We start from the raw sequence: 18,262 nt of genomic DNA on the forward strand, positions 1-18,262 counted from the left end.
CATCCAAATTGGAAAAGAGGAAGTCAAATTATCTATTTGCTGATAATATGATTGCAAACCTAGAAAACCCTAAGACGCCCCCCCAAGGCAGGGGAGCCTCCTAGATGTTACAAAAAACTTCAGTAACGTTTCAGGACAGAAAATTAATGAAGGGGAAATAAAGTCATTCCCAGACAAGCTAGCACCAAGGAAATGAGTCATCTCTAAACTGGCCCTATAAGAGATACTTAAGGGAGTTCTAAACATGAAAACAAAAGAATGATACAACCTAACACAAAAGCACATGTAACCACATAGCATAGAGACCACATAAATCATCCACAAAACTGAGAACACAAAGCAAGTTCCTAACAAAACTATGACAGGAGTGAATCTTCACATATCTTTAGTAACTTTGAATGGCAATGGCTTAAATGCCCCATTTAAAAAACAGAGTGGCAAACTGGGTAAAAGCAAACAAAAAAGATACCTGTGCACGTACGCTTATTGCAGCACTATTCACAATAGCAAAAACACGGAACCAACCGTGTTGCCCATTGAAAGTGGACTAGATTTTTTACAATGTGGTACATATACATGATGGAATATTATACAACTATAAAGAAGGACAAAATTATGGACTTCGCAGGAACTTGGATGGATTTAGAGTCCATCATGCTCAGTGATCTATCACAGAAACAAAGAACTGGGTACCACATGTTCTCACTCATAAGTGGACCCTGAACATTTATCATAATACTATGTGAAAGGGATTGGCAGTAGCAGGTCACTGTTGGGGGCTAGGGGAACACATAACACTAATTAGAGTATCTCATCTCAAACCAGGCAAAGTAAGGACCAATGGGAGGCTCAAACTCCACTTGTATGACGATCGCTTATGTACCTAACCCTGAATTGTACCCCACATCATTAAAATTAAAAAAATAAAAACAAACAAAACAAAAAAGCAAGACCCATCCTCCTGCTCCCATCTCACTTCTAATGACACCAACAGGCTCAAGGTAAAGGGATTAAGAAAAATCTACCATGCAACCAATAGGATCTGACAGATTAGACAGCTAACATAAGATAGATATCAGAATATTTAACCCAATAACCACAGAATATACATTCTTCTCATCTTCACATGTAGAGATAGACTTTAAGATAGACCACGTTTGGTCATAAATCAAGCTTAAATAAATTCCAAACAACTGAAATTATACCAAGCATCTTCTCTAACTACAACAAAATAAAAATAGAAGAAACCCTCAACGCTACACAAATACATGAAAACTAAACAGCTTGCTTCTGAATGAGTTTTGGGTAAACAACAAAATCAAGACAGAAATTTTAAAAAATTTTTCACAATAAATGAAAATAAAGACAAACATACCAAAACCTCTAGAATACTGCAAAAGCAGTGCTAGGAATAAATGTATTGCACTACAAGTCCACATCAAGATAATAAACAACCTAATGTCCCACCTAAGGGAACTATAAAAACAAGAACAAACTAAACTCAAACTAGCAGAAGAAAAGAAATGACCAAAATCAAGGTAGAATTAAATGAAATTGAGACTAAAAAGCACACATATAAAGGACTGATGAATTGAAAAGCTGGTTCTTTGAAAACAAGATTGACAGACCACTGGCCAGATTTTCTCTCTCTCTCTGTCTCTGTCTCTCTCTCTCTCTCTCTCTCTCTCTCACACACACACACACACACACACACACACACACACACACACACAAAACAGACAATCTAAATCTAAGTAAATATAGTCAGAAATGAGAGAAGAGACATTACAAATGATCTTGAAGAAATACAAAAGATTCTGAGGCCAGGCTCCGTGGCTCAGCCTGTAATCCCATGCCTTTGGGAGGCTGAGGTGAGTGGATTGCCTGAGCGTGCGGGTTCGAGACCTGCCCGGGCAGCAAGACCTCATCTCTACAATAAATCAAAAAATTATTAGCCGGGCGTGGTAGCGCGCGCCTGTAGTTTCGGCTACTTGGAAGGCTGAGGCGGAAGGATCGCTGGAGCCCAGCAGGTCGAGGCTGCGGTGGCCGGGAGCGGCCACTGCACTCTAGTCTGGGCGATAGAGTGAGACTCCAACTCAAAAAAAAAAAAAACCAAAAAAACAAAACAAAACAAAAGATTCTGAGAGACAGTTATTAACATCTGTATGCATGTAAGCTAGAGAATTGAGAGGAAATGGATACAATCCTGGAAATACACAATCACCCAAGATTGAAACAGGAAGAAATTGAAACCCTCAACAGACCAATAACAAGACTCAAAATTGAATCAGTAATAAAAGACTTACCTGCCAAAAATGTCCTGGATCAGATAGATTCACAACCAATGTCTACCAGGAATACAGGAAGGAGCTGGGAGCGATTCTATCAAACCTATTCCAAACAATCAAGGAGTAGGGATGCTTCCTTAGCTCATTCTACAAAGTCAATGTCATCCTGATAAGAAAATATGGCAAAGACATAACAAAGAAAGAAAGCTACAGGCCAATATCCTTGATAAAACATAGATGCAAAAGTCCTCAATAAAATAATACCAAACCACATCCAACAGCACATCACAAAGATCATTCACCATAATTAGGTGAGAATTATTCCTGGGATGAAGGATTGGTTCAACATACACAAATCAAAAAAAATAGTCCACCACATAAACATAATTTAAAACAACCACATGATCATCTCAATAGATGCAACTAAAGCATTCAATAAAATCCAACATCATACTGAATGGGTAGAAGCTGGAAGCATTCCCCCTAAGAACTGGAAGAAACCAGAGATGTCCATTCTCATCACTCCTATTTAACATAGTACTGGAATTCCTAGCCAGAGCAAATCAAGCAGGGAAAAAAAATAAAAAGTATCCAAATAGGAAAAGAGGAATTTAAATTATTTCTCTTTGCAGACAATATGATTTATATCTAGAAAATTGTAAAGATTTCACCAAAAGAATAATTAAGCAACTTCAGAAAGTCTTGGGATACAAAATCAGTGTTCAAAACTTAACAGCATTTCTATACACCAATAATGTTCAAGCTGAGAACCAAAACAAAAATAATTCCAATTTATAATCTCATTTACAATAGACACAATATATATATCTGTGAAAAATGATGCTGATAGTTTAATAAGGTAGTTTAATATATACATACATACTTGGAAATACATCTAAGAAGCTGAAAGATCTCTACAATGAGAACTACAAAACACTGCTTTAAAAAATAAAAAATGACAAGAACAAATGCAGAAACATTCCAAGCTCATGGATTGGAAGAATCAATATTGTTAACGTGTCCATACTGTCTAAAGTAAGCTATAGATTCATCATAATCCTTATTAAACTATGAGCATCATTTTCATCATTTTTCACAGATCTAGAAAAAAACAATACTTCAATTTATATGGAAGCAAAAAAGACCCCGAAGAGCCAAAGCAATCATAAGCAAGAATAACAAGGCCAGAGGTATCACATTACTGGACTTCAAATGTTAATACAAGGCTACAGTAACAAAAACAGCATGGTATTGGTACAAAAATAAGCATGTAGACCAATGGAACAGAATAGAGAACCCAGAAATAAAACTGATTTACAACCAATTTATCTTTCACAAAGTTGGCAAAAACAAACTTACATGAAAGGACACCCTATTAAGTAAATGGTGCTAGGAAAACTGGTTAACCATATGCAGAAGAATGAAACTAGACCGTTTCCTCTTGCCATAGACAAAAATTGTCCCAAGATGTACTAAAGACTTAAATTTAAGACTTGAAACTATAAAAAACAAATCCTAGAAGAAAGCCTAGAAAACACTCTTCTGAACATCTGCTAGACAAAGAATTTACAATGAAGTTCTCTAAAGCAAATGCAGCAAAACCAAAAACTGACAAATGGAACCTAATTTAAAGAACTTCTGCATAGCAAACAAACAAAAACTTTCAACAGAGTAAATGGACAAGCACAGAATGGGATAAAATATTTGCCAACTATGTATCTGACAAAGGACTAATACCTAGAATGTACAAGAAACTGAATCAACAGGAAAAAACAAAACATAAAAAAGTGAACAAAGGACAGGAACAGATACTTCTCAAAAGAAGACGTACAAATGGCCAATAAACATATGACAAAATGCTCAGCATCACTAATCATCAAAGAAATGCAAATCAAAACCACAACGAGATAACGTCTCACACTAGCCAGAATGACTATTATTAATAAATCAAAAAACAATGGATGTTGGTGAGGCTGTAGAGAAAATAAAACGTTCATACACTGTTGGTGGGAACATAAGCTAGTTCAGCCCTTGTGGAAAGCAGTTTGGTGACTTCTCAAAGAATTAAAAATAGATTTACCATTTGACCTAGCAAACCCACTTGGATGTATGTTTATCATAGCACTATTCACAATAGCAAACACATGGAACCAACCTAGGTGTCCATCAAAAGTGGACTGAATAAAGAAAATATGGTACATATACGTCATGAAATAATATGCAGCCATTAAGAAGAATGAAATCATGTCCTTTGCAGCAAGCTGGATGTAGTTATTGGCCATTATTCTAGGCAAATTAACAGAGAAACAGAAAACTGAATACTGCACGTTCTAACTTATAGGTGGGAGCTTAACCCCAGGTACTCACAGACATAAAGATGGGAACAGCAGACACTGGGACTTCTAAATGGGTGAGGCAGAAAAGGGGACAAGGGTTGAAAAATTAATCATTGGGTATTGTGCTTACCATTTGGATGATGAGCTTACTAGAAATCCAAACCTTACTATTAGGCAATATACCATTGTAACAAACCCACACATGTAACCCTTGAATCAAAAATTTTTTAAAGAAGAAACTCTGAAATGGGAGCACTCATTGAATGAAATAGAAAATATATTTGAAATCTAAACAATAGAGTAGATTAATCAGAAAAAAGAATTTCAGAACTGCAAGACAGATCTTTTGAAATAATTCAGTCAGAAAAAAATGAAGAAAAAAGCAAGATAGAATAAGCAATGCCTTTGTGACACTTGGGACAATATAAAGTGATCAATCTTTAAATTACTGGTGTCCGTGGGGGTGAAGAGCAAACAAGAGGCTAGAAAACCTATTTAATGAAATAATAGATGAAAACTTTCCAAGTCTAGCAAGAAATTTTAGACATCCAGATACAAGAGGCTCAAAAATTCCCAAATAGATACAATGCAAAAAGGTATTATCCATAGTACATTATAATTAGACTAGCTAAAGACAAAGAGAGGCTTTTAAAAACAGCAAGTGTCTAGTTACCAATAAAGAAACTCTCATCAGATTAATAAGAAATTTCTCAACAGAAACCCTACAGGACAGGAAAGAATGAGATGACATTTTCAAAGTGCTGAAAGAAGAAAAGTGCCAGTTAAGGATGTTTTACTTGGAAAAACTGTCTTTCAGAAATGAGGGAGAATTTTTTTTTTTGAGTTGGAGTTTCACTTCGTCACCCAGGCTGGAAGTGCAGTGGCATGCTCATAGCCACCCCAGCATTGACCTGCTGGGTTCAGGCGATTCTTATGCCTCAGCCTTCCAAGCAGCCCGGAACTACAGGCTCACGCTACCACGCCTGGCTAATTTTTTTATTTATTGAGAGATGAGGTCTTGCCAAGTTGTCCAGGCTGCTCTTGAACCCGTGGGCTCAGGCAATCCTCTTACCTCGGCCTCCCAAAGTGCTGGGATTATAGGCTTGAGCCACTGTGCCCAGCCAGAATTTTTTTTTTAAAAAGGAAAAAACAGGAAGAAATAAAAACTTTTCCAGACAAACAAAAGCTAAGGCGGTTTATCACCACTGGCCTGCCTTATAGGAACTACTAAAGGAAGTTCTTTAAGCTGAAACAAAAGGCCACTAATTAACAACATAAAACATATAAAAACACAAAACTCAATGGTACAAGTAATACAGAGTTTTATACAGAATACTCTAGGAGTGTAATGGTGGTATGTAAAGCAATTTTACCTCAAGTATAACAGCTACAAGTCCAAACTATTAAAAACAACCATAACTAAAATAAATTGCCAAGGAATATATACTACAAAATGATTGAATTTTGCCATCAAAAACAAAATATATGTGTTTAGGGACTAAAAGTGTACAGTTGCTGCATGTAATATAAGTTAAGTTGTTATCAGCTTGAAATAATCTATTGTAAGTAGTATAAGATGTTTTGTGTAAGCCTCATGATAGCAACAAGACAATAATCTATAGTACAACTGACTCTTGAGCAACATGAGTTTGAACTGCATGGATTCACTTATACACAGATTTTTAAAAATGTATTAGAAAAGTTTTTGGAGATTAGCAACAACTTGAGAAACATCGCAGATAAACCACAAATTTTTTTTTAAATTAAGAAAAAGAGGTACGTAATGAATGAATAAAATACATGTAGATGCTAGTCTATTTTATCATTTACTGTCATAAAATATATACAAATCTATTGTAAAAAATTAAAATTTATCAACATTTACACACACAAGCACAGACCATACATGGTGCCATTTGTAGCTGAAAGAAATGTAAAGATGCAGTATTAAATTATAACTGCATAAAATTAAAATAGTGTATACTGTAAAACTGTAATAATTTCATAGATACTTTCTGTGGCTATTGTGGTGAACTCAAGTGTTGTGAATATTCACTTTAAAAAACTGTGTAACACTAATTATTTCCACATGAGCAGTCTGTCTCTCCAGTAAATTGCATATCACAGTAAACAGTGATCTCTTGAGGTTCTTTCATATTCTTTATTATGTTTAATGCAATATCATAATCCTTGAATAACACCATGGGATACATACAAAGTGCTACTAGTGATGTTGGAAGTACTCCCAAGAGGCAGGAAAAAGTCATGACATTATGAGAAAAAGTTGAATTACTTGATACGTACTGTAGACTGAGGTTTGCAGCTGTGGTCGCACCATTTCAGGATGAATGAATCCAGTGTAAGGACCATTAAAAAAAGGAAATTCATGAAACTATAGCTGCAGTTATATCAGCAGGCATGAAAATCTTGCACTTTTCCTGAAATACCTTTTAATTTCATATTGAAAATGCAGCTTAGCTGGGCTCGGTGGCTCAGCCTGTAATCCCAGCACTTTGGGAGGCTGAGGTGAGTGGATTGCCTGAGCCCGCGGGTTCAAGACCTGCCTGGGCAACTTGGTGAGAAGTCATCTCTACAATAAATCAAAAATTAGCCGGGCGTGGTAGCGCGTGCCTGTAGTTCCAGCTACTTGGAAGGGTGAGGCGGAAGGATCGTCAGAGTCCAGCAGGTCGAGGCTGCCGTGGCCAGGAGTGGCCACTGCACTCCAGTCTGGGTGACAGAGTGAGACTCCAACTCAAAAAAAAAAAAAAAAGAAAAGGAAAGAAAATGCAGCTTTTGGGTTGGTGCAGCATTGCTACAAGAAAGGCATACCTATAAGTATATGATTTGAGAAAAATTCTAAGTCACTATATGACAGCTTAAAGCAAAAGGAAGGTGAAGGATCTAAAACTGGAGAATTTAATGCTAGCAAAGGATGGTTTGATGATTTTAGAAGGAGGTTTGGCTTTAAACATGTCAAGAAAAGCAGCTTCTGCTAACCAAAAGGCAGCAGACAATTTCCCAGACACCATTAAGAAAATCACTGAGGAGAAAGGATATTTGCCTGAACAGGCTTTTAATGATGACAAAAGTGCCCTATTTTGGGGGGGAAATGCCACAAAGGACATTTATTAGTAAGGAAGAGAAATGGGCACCAGGGTTTAAGGCAGGAAGGAATAGGCTAACTCTACTGTTTTATGCAAATGCTGTGGGGTTTATGAACAGGACTGCCCTTGTCTATAAAGCTGCTAACCTCTGAGCCTTGAAGAGAAAAGATAAACAACAGTTGTCAGTGTTTTGGTTGTACAACAAGAAGGTCTGGACAACAAGAACCCTTTTTCTGGATTGGTTCCATTGATGTTTTGTCCCTGAAGTCGGGAAGCATCTCACTAGTAAGGGACTGCCTTTTAGCGTTCTTTTGATGATGAACAATGCCCCTGGCCACCCAGAGCCCCATGAGCTTAAGACCAAAGTTGCTGAAGTGATCTACCTGCCCCCAAATTCAACATCTCTAATTCAGCCTCTAGATCAGGAGGTCAGGAGGATCTTTAAGCTTCATTACACACAGTATTCTATGGGAAGAATTGTCAGTGCTGTGGAAGAGAACTCTGACACAGAGAACATCATGAAAGTCTGGAAGAATTACACCACTGAAGATGCTATTGTTACAGAATAAGCCGTGTAAGCCATCAAGCCCAAAACAATAAATTCCTGCTGCAGAAATCTGTGTTCAAATGTTGTACATGACATCACACAATTTATGACAACCAGTCAAGGAAGTCATGAAAGAAACTGCGGACACAGCAAAAACAGGTAGGGGAGAGTTTCAAGATATAGATCTTGGAGAAATCCAAGAGCTAACAGACATACCACACCAGAGAAATTAACAGAAGATGACTTAATGGATTCATAGGCATAGAATAGAACTTTAGCCAAGTTAAAGGCTACAAAAACCACAACAAACATACTTAACAATAAAATATTGAAAGCATTACCATTTATATATTACAAAAGACAAAAATTGATACAACCATTTTGAAAATTACTTGGCATGTTTTACCTAGTAGAGTTGAGGGCACGCATACACTTTATCCTAAAGTGGTGGCTCTCAACAGATGGAAATGCATGCTTTTGAGTCAGGGCCAGATGATGAGTAAGAAGATGAATAAGAAGCAGTGCTAGACAAGAAAGTGACACTAGACAATCTGGCAGAAGGGTTCTAAATTATTCAAGACAGCTTTTGACTTCTTTTATAACATTGACCCTTCTATGATGCAGGAAATCAAACTAAAGCAAATGGTGAAAGGATTGGTACTACATAGAAACATTTTTAGAGAGATAAAAAAGTAAAAAAGTCAGTCAAACATTACCATTTATTTCTATAAAGTTACACCAAGTGTACCTGCCTCTCTCACCTTCCCTTCCACCTCCTCTATCACCTGTCACTGCCACCCTGAGACAGTAAAACCAATCCCTCCTTTTCCTCTTCTTCCTACACAACATGAAGATAAGGATGAAGAGCTTTATGGTTCCACTTCCACTTAATGAATAGTAAATATAGTATTTTCTCTTCCTATCTCTCTCTTTCTTTCTCCTTCCTTCCTTCCTTCCTTCCTTCCTTCCTTCCTTCCTTCCTTCCTTCCTTTCCTTTCTTCCTTCCAAGATAGGGTCTTTCTAAGTCACCCAGGATGGAATGCAGTAGCGTGATCATAGCCCATTGCAACCTTGAACTCCTGGGCTCAAGCACTCGTCCCACCTCAGCCTTCCTAGTAGCTGGGTCTACATGCACCACCCCCGGCTATTTTTTTAAAATTATTATTATTATTTTTTTGAGTTGGAGTCTCACTCTGTCGCCCAGACTAGAGTGCAGTATTTTTTGTAGAGACAAAGTCTTGCTATGTTGCCCAGGCTAGTCTCAAACTTCAGGCCTCAAGCAATCCTCCTGTCTTAGCCTCCCAAAGTGCTGAGATTACAAGTGTATGCCACTGATTCTGGCTTCTAGTGATTTTTGTAATAACATTTTCTTTTCTCTAGTTACTTTATTGTAGGAATACAATATATAATACATACACATAAAATATGTGTTAATCAACAGTTTATGTTATCAGTAAAGCTTCTGATCAACAGTAGGCTATTAGTAGTTAAGTTCTGGGGAAGCAAAAAGTTACATGTGGATTTTCGACTGTGCAGGAATCAGCACTTCTAACCCTCACATTGTTTAAAGATAAATTTTATTTCCATATTATACAAAGTCTTCCTGAGAATGGATAAAGAAAAAACACTCCAATATTCATTTTTAAGGCAAGTGTAATCTTCATATCAAAATCAAACCAATATACAATTACAGAACAATCTCACTCATTAACATGCTTGTCAAAAACAAAAACAAAACATATTAGCAGAGCATATCCAAGAACATGTTAAAAACATAAATCATCATGTCCAAGTCAGATTAATCCTAGGAATACAAGCTTGTTTAAATTTCAGAAAATATATTATAGAATTCAACAAATCAATAAATGATAGGGGGAAATATATTCACCTCAATATATTCAGAAAAACCATTAGATTAAATATCCATTCATGATATTTAAAAAAAAATCTCTTAGTAAATTAGACACAGAACTTTAGCCAAGTTAAAGGGCACAAAAATCACAACAAACAGACTTAACAACAAAATATCAAAAGCATTACCACTTATATATTACTGGTGAGAAAAAATTGACATAGCCATTTTGAAAATTACTTTGGCATGTTTTACTTAGTAGAGTTGAAGATACATGTACAATTTATACTAAAGTGGTAGCTCTCAATAGTCTTGACACTTCCTGGGGGTGTGCTAAAAAATGTATGGGGAATTAATTATCACAATAATTGGAGGGGCATTATTGATATTTAGTGTCACCAGGGCCATTAGACATTCTGGAATGTTTAGGATAGTCTCAGGCAATGGAGACTCCTACCTAACTTTTTAATATTACCCTGGACAAGCCTATAGATAAAAAATCTGTTTATAATGTCCAGAGCATAGAACTTAACTCCTTTTATTACATATAAACACAGTATTTTTGCATGAATTTACTATACACTGAATTTCCTAGGAGTAAATCTCCTAAGTAAATTGAGATAAGTGCATTTTCTCTTGTTCAGAAATGTATCCAAAATTATTCACTTTTAAAAAAATCATGTTACCAATAATAATTGCACTTTGTGGCATGAGCCTGTATTTGTAGCTATCTTAATTATGATGACCCATACATAGGTGCACTTCAAGTAGTCATGTTCCATCATCTACACATTCAAGTACATATTTTATTGTAAATCACTTACATTTAATTTTTCCTTTAAATTCTAGTTAGTGTGTTGTGCTCTTATTTTTAAATTGTATGTATAGGTAAGTTATACTATCCATGAATTTCACTTCTGTTTAATAAAGAAGTTGGTACAAAATATCTGTTACAAAATGGGGGAATTGGGAGAGAGTCTTTCAAGATGGCTGTTTAGAAGCACAAGTCACCCTACTCTTCCACAAAGAACCAAAATAGTGAGTAGATAACCACACTTTGAATAGAGCATCTAGGAGACAATGCTGGAATCCAGCAGAAGAGTGAAAGGAAACACTTGAGGTACCAAAGGAGATGGAGGTGAGGTGGACAGCCTGGCCAGGATGGGCCAGGAGATCAGAGAGACTCTCCAATGCAAGGAAAGAGGAAGTGAGAGATTTCCAGTGGCTTACATTTACACTATAAACTCCTGTAATCCTGGCCACAGGAGAGTCCCTCACCTCCAGTGAGCCCTGACAGTTGCATAAGGAACTTCCTGGAGTCTGTGCAACAACACTGCTCCAGAGAGGAAGCTCACACATAAACCCTGAGTCCCCAGCAGCTGCAGCATGGTGCCATTTTGAGAGCTTGACACTCACTAGACAGCATCTTACTGTGGGGCTCAATAACCTTGCATCTTCACATCCTGAGGGAACTGCTGACATCTCTCCACATTCACTGAGAAGGCTGCAGCAGCAAGATGCCAGTTGTACCCAGTGTAAAAGAAAAGAGCAGCCTCTGCCCCTGGGATTGTAAAGGATAGAGGTGAAAAAAATAACTTCAGCCTCAAAACAGGCATTACTCCCTTCCTGGAGGTTTTTCTTTGAAGGTTTCTCCTCTGTAAACATTACAAGATAAATTGTATCTTTACCGGCTACACTAGTCTAATTAACACATCTGTTTCTGTGAACTCGCTAGCTTGCTGATGTCAGCAAAATATTGTGATAAGAACTCTGAAAAATGTCCAACTTTAACTTTAGCTAACCAAGATGTAAGCTAGGACTACTTAAGGGAGCTCTGAGTGGGGGCTCGGGGCTATCTTGCTTGAAACTCTCTTCCTACAAGCGGTCGCCAACTGGCAGACCCTTGACTAATAAACTTCTCCTTTGTTAAAATTAAGTCAGTGGGCTATTATTTAATCACTCGGACCCTACTTCACCCAGCAGAGTGGCAGGATCACCAACAATCTAGCCCACACAGTGTCCTGTACTTCAGGGAAAGAGAAGCTCAACAAACTGGGGTGGCTGCTCCCAGGACAAAGGGAGCTAACAAAGTATGCACTCCCCAGAACCTGAAACCCACCTGCCTGGAGGTCGCTCCCACTGACAGCAACCGTGCTCTCCTCCCACAGCGGTAGGGTTGCCACACTTACACGTGCCGTAGGACAGACTCTCCTTGCCAGCCACTGCTGCCTATAGTCATGGACTGGAAGAATTAATACTATTAATGTGACCACACTACCCAAAGCAATTTATAGATTCAATGTAATCCTTATCAAAATACCAATGACTTTTGTTCATAGAAATAGAAAATCCCCAAATTTATATGGAACCAAAAAAGCCTGAATAGCCAAAGTAATCTGGAGCAAAAACAAAAAACAAAGCTGGTAGTATCACACTACCTTGACTTCAAAACATATTATAAGCCTATAGTAACCAAAAGAACATGGTAGTGGCAAAGAAACATAGACCAATAGAACAGAATAAAGAACTCAGAAATAACTCATGTATTTACAGCCACCTGACTGTCAACAACACACTTGTGTCAAGAACACACTTTGGAGATAGGATACTCTCTTCAATAAATGGTTCTGGGAAAACTGGATATCCATATGTAGAAGAATGAAACTAGACTCCTCTTATATATAAAAATTAACTCGAAATGGCTAGAAGACTTAAGTCTAAGACCTGAAACCATAAAACTACTAGAAAAAAATGTAAATTATTCCTAAATACATTTTAGTACTCTGGGAAGCAAGGAAAAAAAATAAAAGAAAGCTCATCTCTTTACTTTGACAATTTATTAGGGATCATACGGAGGTCATTAGGCTGTTGTTTGTTGTTGCTGTAGTGGTATGATAGGGGTAGTGATTTTCCCATGAGAGCTGAGGGTCGGTCACACAATGATTTGGTGCGGTGGCTCATGTCTGTAATCTTAGCACTTTGGTAGGCTGAGGCGAGAGGATTGCGTGAGCACAGGGGTTCAAGACCAGCCTGGGCAACTTGGTGAGACCTTGTCTCCGCAGTAATTTTTAAAAAACAATTATCTGGATGTGGTAGCATATGCCTGTAGTTCCAGCTACTTGGAAGGCTGAGGCGGTAGGATCGCCTGAGCCCAGCAGGTTGAGGTTGCTGTAGTCATAAGTGAGCCACTGCATTCCAGTCTGGCAATAGAGTTTGATTCCAACTCAATAAATAAATAAATGAATAAATAAATAAATAAACAAAAAACCATTTTAAAATGCATTTTAAAAGAATGTTGTTGGCTTGAAATTTGAAGTAGCCATGGCAGCAAAAAGAAGTGGAAAATGTTTTTAAATATTTAGGATATAGAAGTGACAAGATTTTGTAGTGATTAGATGTAGTGAGTAGGAAAAGGTAAGAATGCCTCAGACTGAGCATGCTTAAAGTTCCTGTTTCAGTGAGTGCATCAGCATCCTAGCACAGAGTAGGCATTCGTTGATTGCCTTTGGAGTGAATGAATAGAGAGTATCATGAATGGCGTCAAAATGTGGCTAATAGTCACCAGGTCTTGCCAAATAGCCAGCCGTAAAATCACACTTAAGGTTAGCTCAGCAGATGTCCAGCACCTTCTAATTTTCCAGAACATTTGGGAAATCATCAGGTCTCAGTATCATCCAGAAGAACACCCACCATGACATCAGCCACTCCTTGTCTAGAACCTGCAGGTATGGCAAAGGCTGGGCTTTTTCAAGAGCCCCTTACCCTGTAAATCTTTACACGGGGTAGTGGCATGTACAGCCCATATGAGCAGAGGGGATGCTTGGCGCAGAAAGAGGATTACAGTGGTGACTAACTGATGAATTTATGCTCAGTTTGCCTCCAATCAGAAAGACTGTTTCCACCAAAGAGGTTTATTAACAAAAGGGCCCCCCTTTCCAGCACTGGCAAGCAGAAAACACAGCTACCAGAAACATCACAGATACCATGAGGGATCAGTTGGGCTATTTTACTGCCATTCCCTGGCTTGACAAGCAGAGATACAGAACTAGTTGTGGTTCTTGATACAGATGTCAAAACAAGGAAGTCATCTGTAAATCCACACTTCCAAGAAATAAAGAACTAGATGGGGCACACTAAACAAGCCTCTGGACTCAACCACCCCAGTGAACATTCCCTTCATTACACCGGTTATGAGATAAAGCACAACTTTAAGTATTGTGCTAAATAACCCTACTTACCTCTCCTGGTTGTTGTGAAAACTATAGTATTTTGCTTAACACATCGTCGTCATTATCATTATTACTAGTTCCTTAACAAGGAAGAACTGAAAGTTGACACCACAATGTTAGTCCATAGTGTCTATAATTCTTCTTTGCTTTTACAGTTAAATGAATGTCAAATAAACTGTATGTAATTTTTACTACAGCATGCCCTGAAAAGGGGAAAACCAAGCTAAGAAGAAACTCCAAAATACTGCTGTATTGGAGTGGATTATTGAAGTGTTTCTAAAATATGAGAGCTTAAGTTTTCTTTTATTTTGTTTTCAATGATTGAGTACACAATCACCCAACTCTTTTATCATGAGATTTTTGCTAGGCTTTGTTATGTGCATTTAACACATAACACCTTAGGCAATTATCTGGTTAAATCTTTAATAGTAAAGTATCCCCAAAAGCATTCTTCAGTAAATGCATTGAATGAAAGTCATTTCCAGTTTTCCGGGCAGTTAGAAGTATTAATAGGTTTTTCAGAGTTGTCTTCAGAACAGAAAGAGCACTTCCTAGCCTAACTTACCCAATGCCCGACTCTGCCACTCCCTAGGCAGTCTTGCTCCAGATGGGGCAGACAAAGGGTAAAATCTGGGCAGAGAAGATTAGTGGATATGAGAATGAAAGAAGCGCTGCAAGGTCTTGCCGACAGCCGAGTTCCACTTTTCACTCGACCGCCGAGCAAAGTGGGGCACGGAGTGGGGAGACATCAAGTCGGTGACAGATCCAGGGCTGGAAAGTAGACCGACTTTGAAACAATGTATACTGGGCGTCAGTCCCAACGCGAGCTTGTTACAGCTCTTCCAGCTCTTCCTGAGCGCTAGGCCCATGTGGCCCCACGCTGATCTCCGGACGGATTCTGTCGCGCAACTGGCACAAACGGTGACGACAGCCCTGCGGCAAGGCAGGAGTGGCCTTTTCCTCCACCAGGGTAGAGGTGAGTACCACCGCCCTAGGACAGAACAGCCGGTGTGGCAGCCGTCTCCTCCCGCTGCGCCAGGCCTGAAAGCTAGCGCCTGTGCAAACCCATCCGTAGCACCCATCCAGGAGCCCCCCTCCCCAACCCACGGGACAGGACCCACCTGTGCTGGAGGTCGTGACTCTCAACTCCGCAGAGTGAGCGAAATTCCAAGCAAGGATGGTCTCGGAGCCAGCCTTTCACCCGTGTTTTGCTGTTTGACCCCGAAACTGTCGGCCCCGCTCTCCCCTCCCCCAGACCGCTCAGGCCGGCGGAGAGCCTGGAAGCCCCGCCCCGCTTCTTCCGGCCGTGCGGGGTGGGTGATTCGCGCCCCGGGGGCCTTGCCGCTGCGAGGGCGTCCTAGAGTTTCAGATCCAACAATACTGGGTCAGGGCGCTGTAGTCAGTCGACTTCAGTGAACAGATTTGAAGCCATGGGCTCAGGGATGAGAAAAGACGGGCCCGTAAAGCTGTGCTGCGGGTAAAACCTGGGTCGCCTGCCTACCATTTCATTGCTCCTCCCGAATTCCCCCACTATGCTTCTGTTTATGGTGGCTTATCGAGGTTTGCTAGAACTAAAATTCTTCTACTACCTTTCCACCACTTTCTTGAACTTACGGGCGTCACATACCACTCACTACTGGACTCCCATAGGTTCAGTTGAGCGTCTTGAATCTAGGGTCCAGGTACAGTGCAAAATACAATGAGCAATAAAAAGGACTATGCCATTAGGAATGAACACCTTATGCAGGTAAAATTTTAAGAAAAATATGTATTCCAAAGAAGGACCAAAAAATCCAGGGCCAAGAAAAAACTTGAGGGCAAGTACAGACAAAAAAATATAAGATATACATATGAAAATGGGAAATTGTGCAGTATTATACTTACTTGAGATTTAAAGTTTTAGTTTAATGTCAAAAAGGTAGTAAAGGAAATTATTTGTCAAAGTCAGGAGCAACAGAAGAAGAAAAAACCTCCACAACTTTGCCATGGAATGATTTCCGCCACAGATGCTCTCACTTCCTCTTGTTTATTTGTAAAACAGCTACTGATTATTTTTTATTCAATTTAGCAATTCCCTACTCTGTGAAACCTTCCTAGATAAAATGTATATTCTTTTCCCTGAGTCCAGTATGCTCAATGGATGCAGTACAGGCCTCAAGTACACCACTTATTCTGGATTATAATTATTCTTTCTGCATGTCTGTATCCACCAATGAACAAGTAGCTTCTTGAGAGCATAAAACATGTATTTTTTATATTTATTTTTCAAGCCACTAGCACAGAGTCTAACATTTCTATGTTTTTAATAAATATGTGTTGAAAATTGTCTAGAACCAGTGAATAGACAAGCAAAATGCCTTATCCACAGTGTGAGTTAATATGAAAAGGAAAAGCTAAATAAGATAAGAGTCTAGATTTTGTCTGGCTAGTATTCATTCATGCAACAAGCAATGAGTTCCTACCATATGCCGGGCACTATACTAAGCTCTGCGTGTAAAATGATGAAAACCAGATATAGTCCATGTCCTTATGCTCTATGCCTTTAAGTTTAAAGAACAAATAGGAGTTGGCCAGGCAAATGGGAAAAGGAAGAAAATCCAGACGAAAAAGCATGATCAAAAATCCTTTAATAGGAATATCATGACAGTAGCAATTAGAGTGCATGAGCTCAGTAAAGGTAAGTTGAAATCAACAAACAGAAAGTATCCAGAAAGACAAGTGGTTGATAGAAAATACCTGTTTGTTTGAGTCACGAAAAGAAACCAGTTGCCTAGGTAATAGTAACCAACATTTACTAAACCTGGACTGTATTCCAAACACCCGGCTAAGTGTTTTATAAGAAACATTTAAGGTTGGTGATATTATTATTTCTATTTTAAGGATAAAGCAACTGAGGCACAAATAGGTTAAGCAGTTTCACTAGGCTCACACAGTAAAGTTTTAGAGCTGGGATTCAAACCTAGGGAATCTGGCTCCAGACCCTAGGGCAGGAGCTGTAAAAAAGCACAAGTAAAAAATGACAGAACTCTTTCACAAAATATGTTCATTGGTCCTAGATATTTGGTATATATAAGAAACAATACCCTGAACTCAAACATTAATGCTTTAGATGTAAGATATGGCATAGACATCGGTTAATATTAGCAGTGGTAGTGGTGCCTTTGTTGTGTGATACCATCAAGCAGCAGTGATCTTAACATAAGGCATCAGCAACAAGCCAGAGCAAAAGGAGGAAAAAAAAGTGGTAGATGCCCTGAGTGCTACTTTGCAGAGCACTGATGAGACTTTAGACAAAGGACTTCATTTCTCTGACTCTCAATTTCTTATTTCACAAATGGGCATAATAATAGCATCTCTCACAAGGCTATAATGATTAAATAAGACAGTGTGTGTAAAGCATATGGCCATGCCTGGCACCTAAGGGATGAGTATTATCTGCTATGGTGATGATGATGTTAGTAACTAACTGTTTTAATTGTTTACTTGTTTGTTTCCCTTAGGGTATGTGTGTGTGTGTGTAACATCTCACACAGTGTATAGCACAGAGAGGAACTTAATATTTTTGAAGTGAATGAATTAATGACTGAATAACAAGCAATAGGTACAAATGTAATAGATTAAAAAAAAAAAAAAGCAATAGTATCTGAGTCCTTTTATGTTCCAGCCACAGCCTTCCTTCTGTTCCTAGAACACTCCAAGCTTGTTACTGTTCTGATTCTGAAATATAACCTGCTCATTCATTTGCCCCGGTCTGTTCTGCTAACATTCAAGACCAGGGTTTGGCTTTTTTTTTTCTTCTGTAAAGGGTCAGAATAGTAAATGTTTTTGGTTTTATGAGTCACATACAGTATCTCTCTCCAGCTACTCAATTCTACCTTCACAGAGCAAAAGCAGTTACAGACAATA

At 38.6% G+C, this 18,262-nt stretch overlaps 2 protein-coding genes across 3 annotated transcripts in view; one reads left to right on the forward strand and one right to left on the reverse strand.

Moving 5' to 3' along the window:
* TMLHE (trimethyllysine hydroxylase, epsilon) overlaps positions 1 to 15,630 on the reverse strand; it is a 120,446-nt gene extending 104,816 nt beyond the window's left edge. The window contains exon 1 of one of the 2 annotated variants that reach the window (XM_021708603.1): positions 15,478 to 15,630. The gene's annotated coding sequence lies outside the window, so the exon portion shown is untranslated. The remainder of the gene's footprint in view (positions 1 to 15,477) is intronic. The other variant, XM_008050779.1, reaches the window with a different exon arrangement.
* The window catches only part of SPRY3 (sprouty RTK signaling antagonist 3), a 116,954-nt gene continuing 113,942 nt past the window's right edge, over positions 15,251 to 18,262 (forward strand). Inside the window, exon 1 of the mRNA XM_008050798.2 lies at positions 15,251 to 15,332. The gene's annotated coding sequence lies outside the window, so the exon portion shown is untranslated. The remainder of the gene's footprint in view (positions 15,333 to 18,262) is intronic.

Source organism: Carlito syrichta, unplaced genomic scaffold (assembly GCF_000164805.1).
Source record: "Carlito syrichta isolate Samal-C Ts95f unplaced genomic scaffold, Tarsius_syrichta-2.0.1 Scaffold62547, whole genome shotgun sequence".
Taxonomy (NCBI): domain Eukaryota; kingdom Metazoa; phylum Chordata; class Mammalia; order Primates; family Tarsiidae; genus Carlito; species Carlito syrichta.